Below are 17408 nucleotides of genomic sequence, written 5' to 3'. Positions count from 1 at the left end.
GTTATATTAGACACTTAAAGATTACAAAAAAGGAGTCCAGGCATACCCTTCCAAAAAGTCATCAAATAACAAAAGAAGATCAAGATGAGAAGAAAGGAACAATGCACCTATAAAGCAGACAGAAAGCAATTAAGAAAATAGAAATAGGAAGTCCTTATCTATCAAGAATTACTTTTAACATGAAAGAATTAAATTCTCTAATCAGAAAACTTAGAATGGCTGAATGGATATAAAATAAGATGCAACAATAGGCTGCATACAAGAGACTCTCTTTTCCTTTAAAGACACACACAGACTGACAGTGAAGGGATGAAAAAGATATTTCAAGCAAATGGTAATCAAAAGACAGCACTGATAGCTATACTTAAACAAAATAGACTGTAAACTAAAAATGGTCAAGACACAAGAAGGTCATTATATAATGATAAAGAGTTCAACCCACCAAGAAGATGTAACAATTGTAAATATTTATGCCTGCAACATTAGACTACCTCAAAATAGAAAGCAATTACTAACAGAACAAAAGAAGAAAGAAACAGCAGTACAGTAATAGTGGGGGACTCGAAATACTCCACTCTCAACAATAGAAACATCATCCAGATAGAGAATTGATAAGAAAACCACAGATTTGAACAACACGATATATATCAAACAAGACCTAGCAGACATATATATTCCATTCCATCCAACAGCAGCAGAATGCAAATTTTTCTTAACTGCCTATGGAACATTTTCTAGGATAGATTATATGTTAGGCCACACAACAAATCTTAGCAAATTTAAGAAGACTGAAATCACGCCAAGTATCTTTTCCAACCACAATGGTATGAAACTAGAAATGAATAACATGAAGAGAGGTGAAAGATATCAAATAGGGGAAATTATGTGAACAACCAGTAAATCAAAAGGAAAACGTTTTAAATCTTGACAAATGAAAATGGAAACACAGCATAAGAAAATGTATGGGATGCAGCAAAAGCAGTTTAAGAGGGAAGTCTACAGCAATAAACACGTCAAGAAAAAAGCAAGATCTGTAATACCTTTACACCTCAAGGAACTAGGGGGAAAAACTAAGCAAAAATTTATCAGAAGGAAGAATATAATAAAGATTGGAGCAGAAATAAATGAAGTCAAGAACAAGAAAACAATAGAAAAGATTAAGAAAACTAAGAGTTGACAATCTTTTATTTAGACGGACCAAGAAAAGGAAAGGGGGCCGAAATCTATAAAATTATAAATGAAAGAGAAGATATTGGAACTGATACCACACAAATACAAGGATAAGAAAAATCTACCATTAACTACACACCAGCAAAGTGGACAGTTTGGAAGAAATGGAAAATTCCTAGAAATACAACCTACCAATATTGAATCATGAAGGAACAGAAAATCTGAATAGACCCACAATGAGTAAGTACACTCAATCTGTAATCAAAGACCTCTTAACAAAGAAAATTCCAAAACTAGATGGTTTCACTGGTGAATACTACCAAAGATTTAAAGAAGAATTAACATTACTCCTTCCCAAACTCTTGCAAAAAATTGAAAGGGAGAGAGTATTCCCCAATGCATTTTACAAGGCCAGCATTACCCTGATACCAAAGCCAGACCAGGACACTACAAGAAAGAAACCCACAGGCCAAAATCCTTGGTGAATATAATGCAGAAATTCCCAACAAAATACTAGCAAACCAAAGTCAGCAGCACACTAAAAGGATCTTATACCATCATCAAGTGGTATTCCTCCATGGAATTCAAGGATGGTTCAACATACACAAATCAATACATGTGATACATCTCATTAATAGAATTAAAGAAAAAAATCATATGATAATCTCAGTAGATGCAGAAAAAGCACTTGACAAAATTCAGCATCCATTCCTAACAAAAACTCTCAACAAATTGGAAGGCCATGTATGACAACCCACGGCTAACATCATTCCCTATGATAAAAGGTTGAAAGCTTATCCTCTAAGATGAAGAAGAAGACAAGCTACCCCACTATCACCAATCCTATTCAACATATACTGGAGGTTCAGCCAGAGCAATAAGGCAAGAGAAGTAAATAAAAGGCATCTAAATCAAAAATGAAAAAGGAAAACTTTCCCTATTCACAGATGACCTGATTTTATATAGGAAATCCAGAGACTCCACCAAAAAACTATTAGGTTTGATTAACAAATTCAGAAAAGTTGCAGAAGACAAAAATCAATCTAACAAACATTCCTAGCATGTCTGTTAACAGTAACTTGTCTGAAGAAGAAATAAAGCAATGACTTTTACAAGAACATGACAAACAATAAAACACTTAGGAATAAACATAAGCAAGGAGATGAAAGATCTGCCTACAGAAACTATAAGTGATTTATGAAGGAATAAATGAATGGAAAGATAACACATGTTCATGCATCAGAAGAATTAATATTGTTAAAATGTCCGTACTCCTTAAAGTCATCCACTGATTCAAAGCAATCTTTATCAAGATCCTAATGACATTTTTTATAGAAAAAAAATTTTTGTAAAACTCACTTGGAATGACAAGTGAGTCTAAAGAGCCAAAGAAACTGAGAAAGAACAAACCCAGGGCATCACCCTTCCTGACTTCAAATTTTATTACAAAGTTACAGTGATTGATACAGTAGGCACTGGCTTAAAAACAGACAAGAGGAACTAGGGAACAGAATTGACATCCAGTGATAAATCCTTGTATGTACAGTCAAGTAATATTTGACAAGGGAACCAAGAACACTGAATGCAGAAAAGACAGTGTCTTCAATAAATGGTGCTAGGAAAATACGATATTCACATGCAAAAGGATGGAACTACACCCTTAGCTTACACCACTCACGGAAATTAACTGGAAATGGATTGAAGACTTAAATGTAAGACCTGAAACCATTAGCTCCTAGAAGAAAACATACAGAAGAAGCTGCTTCACATTGGAGTTGGCAATAATTTTTTGGATATAATACCAAAAGCACAAGCAACCAAAGCAAATAAACAAGTAGGACTATACTACATCAAACTAAAAAGCTTTTGCACAGCAAAAGAAATGATCAACAAAGTGAAAAAGGAACCTATGGAACGGTAAAATATTTGCAAACCCATGTCTCGTAATATCCAAAATATAAAAGGAACTGATACAACTCACTTGCAAAAGATAATCTGATGAAAAAAACGGACCAAGGACCTGAACAGACATTTAACCAAGGAAAATAGTCCAATGACCAACAGCTACATGAATAGGTGCTCAACATCACTAATCCCAGGGAAATGAAAACCAAAATCACAAGGAGATAGCACCTCACACCTAGTAGCATGGCTATCATCAAAAAACACAAGACATAATAATGCTGAAGAGATGTGGAGAAAAGGGAACTGTGTACACTGCTGGTGGGAATGTAAGCTGGTACATCCACTATGGACCACATTATGGAGGTTCCTCAAAACATTCTAAGTAGAACTACCAAATGGTCCAGCAATTCCACTTCTGAGCATAATGTGAGGAAAATAAAATCAGTAACCTGAAGAAATATCTGCACCCCCATATTCACTGTAGTGTTATTTACAATAGCCAAGATAGGGAAATGATCCCAGTGTCCACTAACAGATGAATGGGTAGAGACAATGTGGTACATGTATACCATGGAATACTATTCAGCTGTCAAGAAGAAGGAAATCCTGCCATTTGCAACAAGATGGATGGACCTTGAGGGCATTACTGTAAGTGAATATGTCCGACAGGGAAAGACAAATACTATATGATTTCACTGATTGTGAAATTAAAAGGAAAAGACGAAAGGAACTCATAGATCCAGAAACAGATGGGTGGTTGTCAGAATCAAGGGGTGCAGGGTGGGGGAAATGGGGGAAGGTGGTCAAAGGTTACAAAGCTCCAGTATAAGTCACCAGCTGCCCTGGCAGCAGGTGGACCTGTGCAGTCCTTGTTCTCCCTGCTCTGATCCAATGGTAAAGGACCCTTTGCCGACCTCCGCTCTCCTCAATAGCCTCACTTCATTCTGGGCTCTCGCCCCCGACAACATTTCCTGGTCCCCGTCACTCTATCATGTGTGTGTCCTGAAAGGGGTTTTCTTTTCTTGGTGAGGAAGATTTCGCCTGAACCAACATCCATTGCCAATCTTCCTCTTTTTTTTTTTTTTTTGAGGAAGATTAGCCCTGAGCTAACATCTGTGCCAATCTTTCCTCTGCTTTGTATGTGGGATGCCTCCAGAGCATGGCTGATGAGTAGAGTAGGTCTGCACCTGGGATGCGAACCCACGAACCCGGGCCACTGAGGCGGAGCGTGCGGACCTGCAACCACCATGTTGGGGGGCCAGTGAAAGGGGCTTCTCTTGTCCTCCTTCATTCTTTGACAACCCTCTCAGCCATGCAGACATCTTTCAGCACCACCCTGTGTCCTTCCTATTGAAAGAATCTGATTTCAATCCATACTCTGCAACCTTTTCTGAGCCCTTTCTTGGGATCAGTAAGCACCAATCTTGGAAATTTTCTGAAACTGAACTCCCCAAGTTGACAGGGTGTCTCACCACATCCAGCCTTCCCTCCCATAGAGGATACATCTGCCTCAGGCTTTCAACACTCCTCGGCCACCAACCATGCTTCTACAGACCAACACAGGACATGTGACATTGTCGGACAGGAAGCTGCGCCCACCACATGGTGTCAGAGCCCATGTTGCTTTGTTTATTACGCAGTTCCAGGGCCTGACTGTAAGCTCAGCTAATGGAACCAAGGCCCACCATCCCAGCTGCCTCTGGCCAGTGCTGGGCACCTCGTGGTTGGGGCACCTGGAGGACGTCCTGGCATGGGCTGCCCCACAGTGCATTCAGCCCCTGCTGTCTTTGGAAGTGGCACCCTGGCCAGGGCAGAGGCTGCACTTGCCACTGCTCACTCACCCTGAGCCTCACGACCTCTCCTCTCTCGGGTCTTCGGGACCCACGTGACAACCAGGATGTCAGCCCAGGGCATTCCGACTGGGTGGCTACAGATCTTCCATGTGCAGCCATAAGACCCCTCAGCATCGTGGACAGTCATTCCTTCTCCCAGGTGAGAACCCACACAAGCTGCATCTTGGCAGCACCCCTACAATCTCCCAGACTTCACTGGAGCTGTCCCCGTGCCCCTCTGCATTCCCAGAGCTCCATCAGTTGTGAAGTGACGGCACTGTGCCAGATAATGGTGAGTTCCGTGATCTCAAAGAAGGAGAAGGTGTTGGGGAAATTCACAACCCACGGAGGGTGGGACAGGCTAGTGCCCAAAGGTGGGGGCAGCAGGGAACGGCCTCTGAGTGTGCATGTTCCTGCCAGGGCTGGATGATGTAGGGTTTTTCCCTGTTGTGCGGGGTGAGAGGAGAGAGGAGCAGAGTCGCAGGCCACCAGAATTCTTGCAGGGGCAGCCAGGTGTGTGGGTCACATTGTTTGAGCCCAGTGGGGCTGCAGAGCAGATTAGACTGGGGAGGAGAGAATCACTGAGGGACTGAGAGGGAGACCAGCCCTGAGTGCCTGCTCCTCCCTTCCTTCCTCCCTCGGTACATGTTCTGACCCACGGAGGTAGGGCGGGCATGGACATAAGGCGAACCACAGGCTGGGGCTCCTGAAACAGAAATGGACTTTCTCACCGTTCAGGAGGTCGGCAGGTCTAGCCAAGGTGCCAGCTGGGTGGTTTTCCGATGAGGCCTCTCTCCTGGCTCGCAGACGGCCGCCTTCCTGCTGTGTCCTCACAGGGCCTTTCCTCTGTGCCTGCAGGAAAGAGAGCCCTGCTGTCTCCCTCTGCTTATAAGGACACCGGTCCTGTGGGATGAGGGCTCTACCCTCATGACCTCACTTCACCTGAATCCCCTCCTGCAAGGCCCTAACTCCATATGCAGTCACATTACAGGTCAGGGCTTGAAAACATGAATATGAATTCGAAATATGAATTTCGCGGTGCACAATTCAGTCCATAAGGTCCAGTAAACATTAAATAAATTGTATCAATAGTTCAAGACTCCCACAAAGGAATGGGAAGCACAGATGATATCGTAGCAAATAGCCAAGGCGGGTCAGTTTACGGCAAGGCGGGGTTTCTGGGGGACGCCAACGGCCACCTGTGAGGGTTTGGGATCAGCGACCAACAGAGGCCCGTCTTCCCCGCCAAAGATCCCATGACCGCCGCCTGGGGTTGTCAACAGGCAGCACTCTGAGCAGAGCTGCAGGTCACAAAGTCACCATGCCAACCTTGCTGTTCATCACAACAACCGGACATTCTGCGTCCGCGGATGTTGGGGGCCTCGGCCAAGACCCGTTGCGCCTCCTCCGCGCGCAGGCGGGACCAGGTGGAGGCCGCGCACGCGCCTTGGGGACAGGGCGGAGGGGCCGAGCCCTGAGCACAGGCGGAGGTGGTGGGCGCAGAGGCCTGAGGTGGCCTGGAATGGCCGGGGTCGCTGTGGCGCAGGGGCGGCCAAGGCCATGGGGGCCAGCGGCCCCGGGGTGCTCGGCCCCGCGCTCTTCCTGCTGCTGCTGCCGCTGAGCGCTGGGAGCTTCCCGCTAGGCTGCCCTGGGGAAGCCCCCGGCGCCCGCGCCGCCTGGGCCCGGACCAGGAGGGGTTCCACCACACCCGGGGCCCGACCCCCTTGCGCCAGGAGCGACAGGCTGGAGAAAAGCCGAAATCCTGCCAGAGCACGGTTGACCTCTACTTCGTCTTGGACATGTGAGCGGCCCTCCTGCCCTCGCCAGCGCCGAGGGGCAGTGCTGTCCCTGGGGTCAGTGGGGCAGGACACAGCCAAAGGAATGCCAGCTGCGGTGAGGGGAGAGGCAGGATGGTCAGGAGGGGACCCAACGAGCAGAGCCCTGTGGCCTCCTTGTCCTGAGGCAGAGGAATGACCCAGGCGTTTGTCCCCGGGGCTGTGTCATTTGGGAAGGAAGAGCGGCCAGCCGAGGGTTTCTGGATGGCTCCCCGGCCCTCCATTCCCGGGCCTGGATCTAGGAGCGCCTGCCCATAACAGCCGAGGGGCCATGGCGTGGAGCCGCCTTCTCAGCACGGTCCCGGCTCCCGAGGGCCGCGGTTGGGTTTGGGTTTGCTTGGTTGGTTTGGTGTTTCCCCCAGATGACGTGTGTATTTTCCTGCCCAGAGAGACCCCCGTGTGGTCTGTTGGGCCTCGTCAGAGCGTCACTGCTCAGAGGGTCATTGGCTTTGCTGCTTCTGAGTGATTTGCTTCTCTCCTCGACAACCTGGGCCCCCGTGACAGTGTGTGCGCACTTTCCCAGCGGTTTGGTCTGTGTGGCTTGGCCCTGGGAAAGCTGGGCTGTGCTTTAGACAGCTCTGGCCCTCACAGAAAGAAGCTGGGGGTCTTCAGGCTTGGAGGGAGTGCCTTGGTTCCAGTTTCAATCCCTGGTGGCTGAGAATAAACTTCACTTCTTCAGTAGTCACAGTGGCATGACTGTCAGCATGGTTGAGGACGTCCCGGTTGATAAAGCTCTTGCAGTGCCCTCCTGTCGTCCTCCCAACAGTCCCGGGTGTAGGGTTGGGAGGTGTTTGGATGTGGGATCTCCTGGAACGGGGGGCTCCTCAGATGGGAGGAAGGAGCCCAGAGGCTGGTAGTGGTGACAGGACTCCGTCTTCCTGGGCTGGGCTCATCTGCATTCCGGGCTGTGTGGCCTCTGATCCTCTTGTTCTCCATGGGCACTGACGTTGGGGGGAAGGGTGCCCAGCCCACAGCTTCTAGCCAGCCCTCGAGCTGGGAGCCATGCTGGACCTGGAAGAGAAGTCCCTCCTCACTGTCCAGAGAGGGTCCTGAGATGCCCTGGGCGGATCTTGTCTGGTTGGTCCTCAGCACAGCCCAGGGCAGTGGTGATTGGTCTCTTGGGCCTTGGGGTTGGGGCATGGTGGGCACTGTGGGGGCTGTCAGCCTCTTTGGGTCAGTCTTTCCAGAGAGTGGCAGTGAGTCCAAAGGGTCCTCTCAGGGGCCATGCTGTCACAGTGCCCCTGCCCACACTCCTGGTCTGTGCTGTCAGGCCCAGAGTGGGCACAGCCCAGCTCTGGGATGGATCAGAGAGGGCTCTGGGCACTGGAGGGGATGTGAACTAATTTTCACTGAGCACTTATTCTGTTCCTGGTGTTGTGCGAGTCAGATGCCTCTGCTGGTGGCACTCCTGAGGTTCTCTGGGATATAGCTTTTCACAGTATTCACTTATAGTCCTTTGTATTTATGTGGTGTTCATTGTAATTTCTTCTCTTTCATTTCTGATGTATTTGAGCCTTCTCTCTTTTTCTTAGTGATTCTAGTTATGAGCTTCTCAGTTTTGTTTATCTCTTCAAAGAATTGGCTCTTAGTGTTTTTTTAATGTTGCAATTATTTTTTTGAAGATTGGCCCTGAGCTAACATCTGTTGGCAATCCTCCTCTTTTTCTTTTTTTTCTCCCCAAAGCCTCAGTACATAATTGTTTGTCCTAGTTATAGGTTATTCTAGTTGTTCTTTGTGGGTTGCCACCACAGCATGGCTTAACGAGCGGTGCTGGCTCTACACCCAGGACCTGAACCGGTGAACCCCAGGCCGCCAAATTGGAGAGCGTGAACTTAACCCCTCAGCCATGGGGCTGGCCACAAGCTCTCAGTTTTATTGATCCTTTATATTGTCTTTTTAGTGTCTGTTTCATTTGTTTCTGCTTTTTTTTTTTTGTTAATGTTATGATCATTTGTTTCTGCTTTGATGTCTATTATTTCCCAACAAAGCTTAGCTCTCGTCCTAGGGAGGCCTCATCCATTTGAGGCCTAGGAAATCATTCTGACAAAATGTAGAATTTCTGTCTTTTACTGAATTTAGGCTTTGTTTGTTCTTCTTTTCCTAGTTATTTTAGGTATAGTGTTAGATTATTTAAGATTTTCCATATTTTCCAAATATTCCAAATTTTTTGCTACAGTTCTCCTCTTAGTACTGTTTTTGCTGCATCCCATAGGTTTTGGTGCAGTGTGGTTTCATTTTCATTTTTCTTCAGGGATGTTTTCATTTTTCCTTTGATTTTTCCGTTGGTCCAATAGTTGATGAGTAGCACGTTGTTTAGTCTCCACATGTGTGTGACTTTCCCAGGTATTTTCTTGTAGTTGGTTTCTGGTTTCATAGCATTATCATCAGAAAACATGCTTGATAGAATTTCAGCTTTCTTAAATTTCTTAAGGCTTCCTTTGCTTCCCAACATATGGTCTATCTTTGAGAATGTTCCATGTGCACTTGAAAAGAATGTGTATTCTGCCATTTTTGGATGGAATGTTCTATATATCTCTGTTAAGGCCATCTGGTCTAGTGTTTCATTTGAGGTCACTTTTTCCTTGTTGACTTTCTGTCTGGATGATCTAGCCAGTGATGTAAGTGTGGTGTTAAGGTTCCCTAGGATTGTGTTGCTGTCAATTTCTCCCTTTATGTCTGTCAGTAGTGGCTTTATATACTTTGATGATCCTGTGTTAGGTGCATGTATGTTAATGTGTTATGTCTTCTTGGTGGAATGCCCCTTTTTATCATTATATAATGTCCATAATTTTTCTCTTTTTTTTTCTTGAAGTCTGTTTTTCTGATATAAGTATGGCTACACCTCCATTTTTTGGTTGTCATTTGCTGGCAGCATCATCTTCCATCCCTTCACTCTGACCCTGTGTTTGCCTTTAGAGGTGAGATATGTTTCCTGGAGTCAGCACATTGTTGGGTCTTGCTTTTTAATGTATCCAACACTCTGTGTCTTTTATTGGTAAAGTCAATCCTTTTAAATTTATAATAATTATTGTTATATGAGGAGTTCTGTTGGCTTCATGTACTTGCGTTTCCTGTTTCTTCCTCAGATTTGGGAGGTCCTCAGCTGTTATTTCTTTAAATAAGCTCTCTGCTCCTTTATCCCTCTTTTCTCTTTCTGGGATGCCCATTGTCCTTATGTTTCTTTTCCTAACTGAATCAGATGTTTCTCATAGCAATTCTCCATTTTTAAAAATCTTAGTTCTCTATCTTCTACCTGAATCATTTCTAGATTTTTGTCTTTGAGCTCACTAATTCTGTCTTCTGTAAGGGCTGCTCTATTTCCATTGCTTTCATTACTTGTGTTCTTCATCTCCAGAACTTCTGTTCAGTTTGTTTTAGAGATTGAATCTCTTTGGTGAAGTACTCCTTCTGTTCATTACTGTTATTCCTGAGCTCACCAAACTGTCTTCCTGAGTTTTCTTGTAACTCACTGAGTTTCTTCATGACAGCTATTTTGAATTTGATGTCGGTTAGATTGCAATCTTCTGTGACTTCAAATTTGGTCTCTGGAGAGTTGTCATTTTATTCCTGTGCTATCATGTTATTGTAATTCTTTTTCTTTTCTTTTTAATTTTGTATTATGGTCTAAATAGTTTATAACATTGTGAAATTTCAGTTGTGCATTAATATTTGTCAAACACCATATAAATGTGCCCCTACATCCCTTGTGCCCACCCTCCCCCTCCTTCCCCCTGGTGACCACTAAATTGTTCTCTTTGTCCATAAGTTTGTTTATATGACACATGTGAGTGAAATGATATGGTGTTTGTCTTTCTGTATGGCTTATTTTGCTTCAATGATGCCCTCGAGGTCCGTCCACATGGTTGCAAATGGGATGATAATGTTTTTTTATGGCTGAGTAGTATTCCATTGTATATATATGCCACATCTTCTTTATCCAATCATTAGTCATTGGGCACTTGGGTTGCTTTCAGGTCTTTCAGGCTATTGTGAATAATGATGCAGTGAACATAGGGGTGCATAAGTCTCTTTGTATTGTTGATTTCAAGTTCTTTGGATAAATACCCAGTAGTGGGATAGCTGGGTCATATGTTATTTCTATTTTTAGCTTTTTGAGAAACCTCTATACTGTTTTCCAAAGTGGCTGCACCAGTTTGCCTTCCCAACAGCAGTGGATGAGGGTTCTCTTTTCTCCACAACCTCTCCAACATTTATTATTTTTTGTCTTACTGGTTATAGCCATTCTAACTCACACAAGATGATATCTAAGTGTAGTTTTGATTTGCATCTCCCTGATGATTAGTGATGTCGAGCATCTTTTCATGTACCTGTTGGCTATCTGTATATCTTCTTTGGAAAAATGTCTGTTCATACCCTCTGCCCACTTTTTGATCGGGTTGTTTATTTTTTTCTAGTTCTGTTCTTTGAGCTCTTTATATATTATTGAGATTAACCCCTTGTCTGGTATATGATTTGCAAATATTTTTCTCCCAGTTGGTGGGTTGTTTTTTCATTTTGATCTTGGTTTCCCTTGCCTTCAGAAGGTCTTTAGTCTGATGAAGTCCCACTTGTTTCTTTCTTTCTTTCGTTTCCCTTGTCTGAGTGGACATCATATTTGCAAAGATCGTTTTACAGCTGAAGTCAAAAGAGTGTACTGCCTATATTTTCTTCCAGAAGTTTTATGGTTTCTGGTCTTACCTTCAAGTCTTTGATCCATTTTGAGTCTATTTTTGTGTATGGAGAAAGATAATGGTCTACTTTCATTCTTTTGCTTATGGCTGTCCAGTTTTCCCAACACCATTTAATGAAGAGGCTTTCCTTTCTCCATTGTATATTCTTGGTTCCTTTGTCAAAGATTAGTTGTCTGTATATGTGTGGTTTTATTTCCGGGCTTTCAATTCTGTTCCACTTATCTGTGTGCTTGTTTTTGTACCAGGACCATGCTGTTTTGATTACTATAGCTTTGTAATATATTTTGAAGTCAGGGATTGCGATGCTACCAGCTTTGTTCTTGTTTCTCAGGATTGCTTTGGCTATTTGGGGTCTTTTGTTGCCCAATATGAATTTTAAGATTCTTTGTTCTATTTCTGTGAAGAATGTCATTGGGATTCTGATTGGGATTGCATTGAATCTGTAGATTGCTTTAGGGAGTATGGCCAATTTTAACTATGTTTATTCTTCCAGTCCATGTATTTGGAATATTTTTACATTTCTTTATGTCATTATCAGTTTCTTTCAGTAATGTCTTATAGTTTTCCTTCTATAGGTCTTTCACCTCCTTGGTTAAGTTTATCCCTAGATATTTTATTCCTTTTGTGGCAATTGTAAATGGGATTGTATTCTTGAGTTCTTGTTCTGTTAGTTCGTTATTAGAGTATAGAAATGCCATTGATTTTTCTATGTCGACTTCGTATCCTGCAACTCTGCTGTAGTTGTCAGTTATTTCTGATGGTTTTCTGATGGATTCTTTAGAGTTTTCTATATATAAAGTCATGTCATCTGCAAAGAGTGAGAATTTCACTTCTTCAGTGCCTATTTGGATTGCTTTTATTTCTTTTTCCTTCCTAATTCCTCTGGCCAAAATCTCTAGAAGTATGTTGAATAAGAGTGGTGAGAGTAGGAATCCTTGTCTTGTTCCTATTCTCAGTGGGATGGCTTTCAGTTTTTCCCCGTTGAGTATGATGTTGGCAGTGGGTTTGTCATATATCGCCTTTATTATGTTGAGGTATTTTCCTTCTAAATGCATTTTATTGAGAGTTTTTATCATGAACAGATGTTGGATCTTGTCAAATGCTTTTTCTGCATCTATGGAGATGATCATGTGGTTTTTGTTCCTCCTTTTGTTGATATGATGTATCACATTGACTGATTTACAGATGTTGAACCATCCCTGTGTCCCTGGTATGAATCCCACTTTATCATGGTGTATGGTCTATTTAATGTATTGCTGTATTCAGTTTGCCAGTATTTTGTTGAGGATTTTTGCATCTATGTTCATTAACAATATTGGCCTGTAATTTTTCTTCTTTGTGTTGTGCTTGTCTGTTTTTGGGATCAGGGTGATGTTGGCCTCTTAGAATGTGTTAGGAATATTTCCATCTTCCTCAATTTTTTGGAATAGTTTGAGAAGAATAGGGAATAAATTGTCTTTGAATGTTGGGTAGAATTCTCCTGAGAGGCCCTCTGGTCCTGGATTTTATTTTTGGGGAGGTTTTTGATTACTATTTCAATGTCTTTACTTGTGATTGGTCTATTCAGATTCTGTATTACTTCTTGATTCAGTTTTGGCAGGTTTTAAGAGTCTAAGAATTTATCCATTTTGTCTAGATTGTCCAGTTTGTTGTCATATTGATTTTCTTAATGTTCTCTTATAATCTTTTGTATTTCTGTGGTAGCTGTTGTAATTTCTCCTCTTTCATTTCTAATTTCACTTAGTCTCTCCCGTCCAAGTTACAACTAAAAGGACATTCATTAACCAACAGAGGAACAAAGGATTCCCTACAGAGCACAACAGGACACCTGAGAGATCCATGCAGCCTTGCATCTGAAGGTGGGGGGAGTGGGTCCCTGGGAAGCAATGGAACAAGGGGAGTGGCTGTCTCCCCCTGCCCAGCAGCAGTGATCCAGGTCCTAGGTCCTCATGTGGTAGACAGCGCAACTGTGAGTGGAGGTGGGAGCAGCCCAGCCCACAAGCAATGCTTTTGGGGTGGTAGCCCGGCCCACAGGAATGGCCACTGTGCTGCAGCGGCCCCACTCGTGTGAACACTCCCCACTGAGTGGTGATGGCTCCATCCCCGAAAAGGCCCCCTGCCCACTGAGCTCAGTGCTGGCTGGAACAAAGGTGCCCCACCCTCACAAGTGCAAATCATTAAACAGCTGCAGCCAGCTTGTGTGAATGCAGAGTGCCTTGACTGGCACAAATACCACTGGACAGGGCAGGGTCAGAAAGCACAGCTCCTTCATGGCCTCAGCTGTGGCAGGTGGAATCTGTGACTTGATTCCACCAAAGACACACAGACAGAGGATCAATTCATAGAACACCATGAAGAACTACTGTAACACTCCAGAGCAGAAGGAAAATGACACGTCTCCAGAGAGCAAACCTGAAGTTTACAAACCAAACAGGAGATTACAATCTAAATGACAGAGAATTCAAAATAGCTGTCATAAAGAAACTCGAGTTACAAGAAAATACAGAAAGACGGTTCACTGAGCTTAGGAATAAAATTAGTGAGCAGAAGGAATACTTCACCAAAGAGATTGGAGCCCTTAAAAAAACCTATACAGAAATTCTGGATATGAAGAACACAATTAATGAGATGAAAAATAACGCAGAAGCCATAAAAAATAGAGCAGATAATACAGAGGACAGAATTAGTGAATTAGAAGATAGAAATTTAGAAATGCTTCAGGTGGAGGAGGAGAGAGAACTAAGATTTTACAAAATGAAGACAGTATTTGAGAAATATTTGACTCAATTAGGAAAAGTAACATAAGGATAGTAGGTATTCCAGAAGGAGGGGAGGAGAGAGGGAGAAAGGAGCAGAGAGCTTGTTGAAAGAAATTATAGTTGAGAACTTTCCAAGCTTGGGGAAGAGACTGGACTTACAAGTACTTGAAGCCAATAGAAATCCTAATGACATCAATGCAAAGACCTTCTCCAAGACATATAATAATAAAACTACCAAAAGTCAATGACAAAGAAAAAATATTAAGGGCAGCAAGGCAGAAGAGAACAACTTACAAAGGAACCCCTGTCAGGCTTTCAGCAGGTTTCTCAGCACAAACTTTACAGGCTAGGAGTCAATGGAAGGATATATTCAAAATTCTGAAAGACAGAATCTTTCTGCCAAGAATTCTTTATGCAATGAAGTTATCTTTCAGATATGATAGAGAAATAAATGCTTTCCCAGATCAACAAAAACCGAGGGAGATCATTGCCTTACAAGAAAGGAGGAAAGGATCCCTCCTATCTGAAATGAAAAGGCAAAGGTTCACAAAGCTTTGAGCAAGGAGATAAATAGATAGACACAATCAGAAAACTGTAGCTCTCTATCAGAATAGGTTAGCAAACACTTAAGTATAAGATAAAAGATAAAGTGAAGGAAAGCATCAATAATATCTGTAAACACTTCAATTTAGTCACAAACTCAGAATGCAAAAGAGAATAATTTGTGACAACAGTAATTCAGAAGGGGAAGAGGATGAGGATGGAATCTGCTTACGCTAATGGAGATAAGATGCTGTCAGAAAATGGACTACCTCATCTGTGAGGTCTTGTATACAAACCTCATGGTAATCACTAAACAAAAAGTCAGAGCAAAGGTACAAATAATAAACAAAGAAAAAATTGAGAAAACCATCAGAGAAAATGCCAACCTGAAATGGCAGTCAGAAATATGAGGGAAAAGAAACAGGGGAAATATAAAAAAACTGGAAAACAAAAGATAAAATGGCAGTATTAAGCCCTCATATATCAATAATCACTCTAAATGTAAATTGATTGACTCACCAATGAAAAGACACAGTGTGGCTGGTTGGATTAAAAAATAAGACCCAACCATATGCCGCCTCCAGGAACCATATCTCAGCTCTAAAGGCAAACATAGGCTCAGAGTGAGGGGACAGAAGATGATACTCCAAGGAAATGGCAAACAAAAGAAAGTGAGTGTAGCCGTACTTGTATCAGACAAAGTAGACTTCAAGATAAAAGATAATGAGAGACAAAGAAGGGTAGTATATAATGATAAAAGAGAGATTCCAACAAGAGGACAAAACACTTAGGAATATGTATAAACCTAACACAGGAGCACCAAAGTATATAAAACAACTAACAGCCATAAAGGGAGAAATTGACAACACCACAATAATACTGGGGGACCTCAACACCCTACTTATATCAATGCATAGATCATCCAGGCAAAATATTAACAAGGAAACATTGGCCTTAAATGAAACACTAAATGGACTTACTAGATATATATAGACCATTCCATCCAAAACCAGCAGACTACACATTCTTCTCAAGTGCTGATGGAACATTCTCAAAGATAGACCATGTGTTGGGAAACAAGGCAAGCCTCAATTAATTTAGGAAGATTGAAATATCAAGCATCTCATCCAACCACGATGCTAGGAAACTACAAATCAACTACAAGAAAAAAGCTAGGAAAGTCACAGATATGTGGAGACTAAACAACATGCCACTGACCAACCAATGGATCCGTGGAGAAATCAAAGGAGAAATCAAAAAATACCTGGAGACAAATGAAAATGAACACTCAACATACCAACTCTTATGGGATGCAGCAAAAGCGGTTCTAAGAGGGAAATTCATAGCAATACAGGCCCACCTCAACAAACAAGAAAAACTCAAATAAGTAATCTTATACTACATCTAACAGAACTAGAAAAAGAAGAACAAACAAGCCTAAAGTCAGCAGGAGGAAAATAATAATAATTAGAGCAGAAATAAATGAAATAGACACTACAAAAATCAAAAGAAAGGATTTGTCCTTTGATCCCTAATTATTTACATGTATGATTTAAATTTTCAATTGCATTTGGTTTGTCAAAAACTATTTTTCTCATTGATCTCCCACCTATTTGCATTGTGATATCTGAGAACGTAGCCTGTATGATACTGTTTCTTTAAGTTTTATTGAGACTTGTTTCCATACATGACTAGGTGCAGGATTCTTTATAAGCCTATTACACCAAATTTTTGTTGTTGTTCAAACCTTGCTTGTTTTAAGTAATATTTCGTCTTCTTGACAGATGAGTTTTGAAATTTCTCACTGTAATAGTGGATTTGACCAATTTCTTCTTATCATTTATCATTTTTGTTCATCATTTTTACTTTATTTGGTGCATGCCAGCTTAAAATATTTGTATCTTTCTGGGAAATGAAACTATCATTAGGAATTTACCCTCTTTAACCCTAATAATGTTTTTCTGTGTTGAAGACTCCAGCCTTCTTTGGGTTTGTCCAGCATGTCTGGCATATCTTTTCCAGTCAACTTCTTCATGTCCTTATGTATTAATTGTCTCTTTTAAAAGGCATATAGTTAGATTAAAAACAAACAAACAACCTGACAAACTGTCTTTCATTGGTAGATCAAGTCCATTTCCATTGTGGGGGCCATGAAGACGCACCACTCAGCTCTGACATTAGGAAGTGTAATTGGGGGGCAGGGTGCTCTGGGAACCCACCACCCACCACCACAAACTACCTCACATTCACACAGAGGGAACACCCCTGCTGCCGGTCAAGGACTGAGTGCAGAGGGACACTGAGGCAGCCCCATGCCTAGGAGAGCTCAGGCTCCTCTGATGGCTCCAGGACTCCCCATGTGCATGGCTGAAACTCTCTTTAACTGCTCTACCCTCTGACACTCCTCCTATCCAACCCTACATCATACTCTCCTTCCTTTTCAAAAGAACCTCTCCAAGTTAGTGACTGTCCCTGTGATTTTCAGTGTATAGATGTTTCCAGCAGTCAGCCTGTTTTCTCAGCTCCTTTGCTCCCCGTTGTTTCTGTAAACCCACTATTTTCATCTGTTTCCTTCCTTCTTAAGTACATTCTTTAGTAGTTCTTTCACCAACGTTGTGTGGGTGATAACCTTAGGCTTTGCACATCTGGAAATATCTCTGTTTTGTGCTCTGC

At 42.4% G+C, this 17408-nt stretch overlaps 1 long non-coding RNA gene across 1 annotated transcript in view; it reads right to left on the bottom strand.

Moving 5' to 3' along the window:
• Positions 1-17408, bottom strand: part of LOC123281177 (uncharacterized) — a 36841-nt gene that overhangs the window by 18679 nt on the left and 754 nt on the right. The window contains exon 2 of the long non-coding RNA XR_011496645.1: positions 5639-5759. This is a non-coding gene — a long non-coding RNA (uncharacterized lncRNA). The remainder of the gene's footprint in view (positions 1-5638; positions 5760-17408) is intronic.

The sequence above is a fragment of the Equus asinus genome, chromosome 2, assembly GCF_041296235.1.
Source record: "Equus asinus isolate D_3611 breed Donkey chromosome 2, EquAss-T2T_v2, whole genome shotgun sequence".
Lineage (NCBI taxonomy): Eukaryota > Metazoa > Chordata > Mammalia > Perissodactyla > Equidae > Equus > Equus asinus.
The sequence above is the reverse complement of the archived record's forward strand: the minus strand, read 5'-3'. Positions and strand labels throughout refer to the sequence as shown.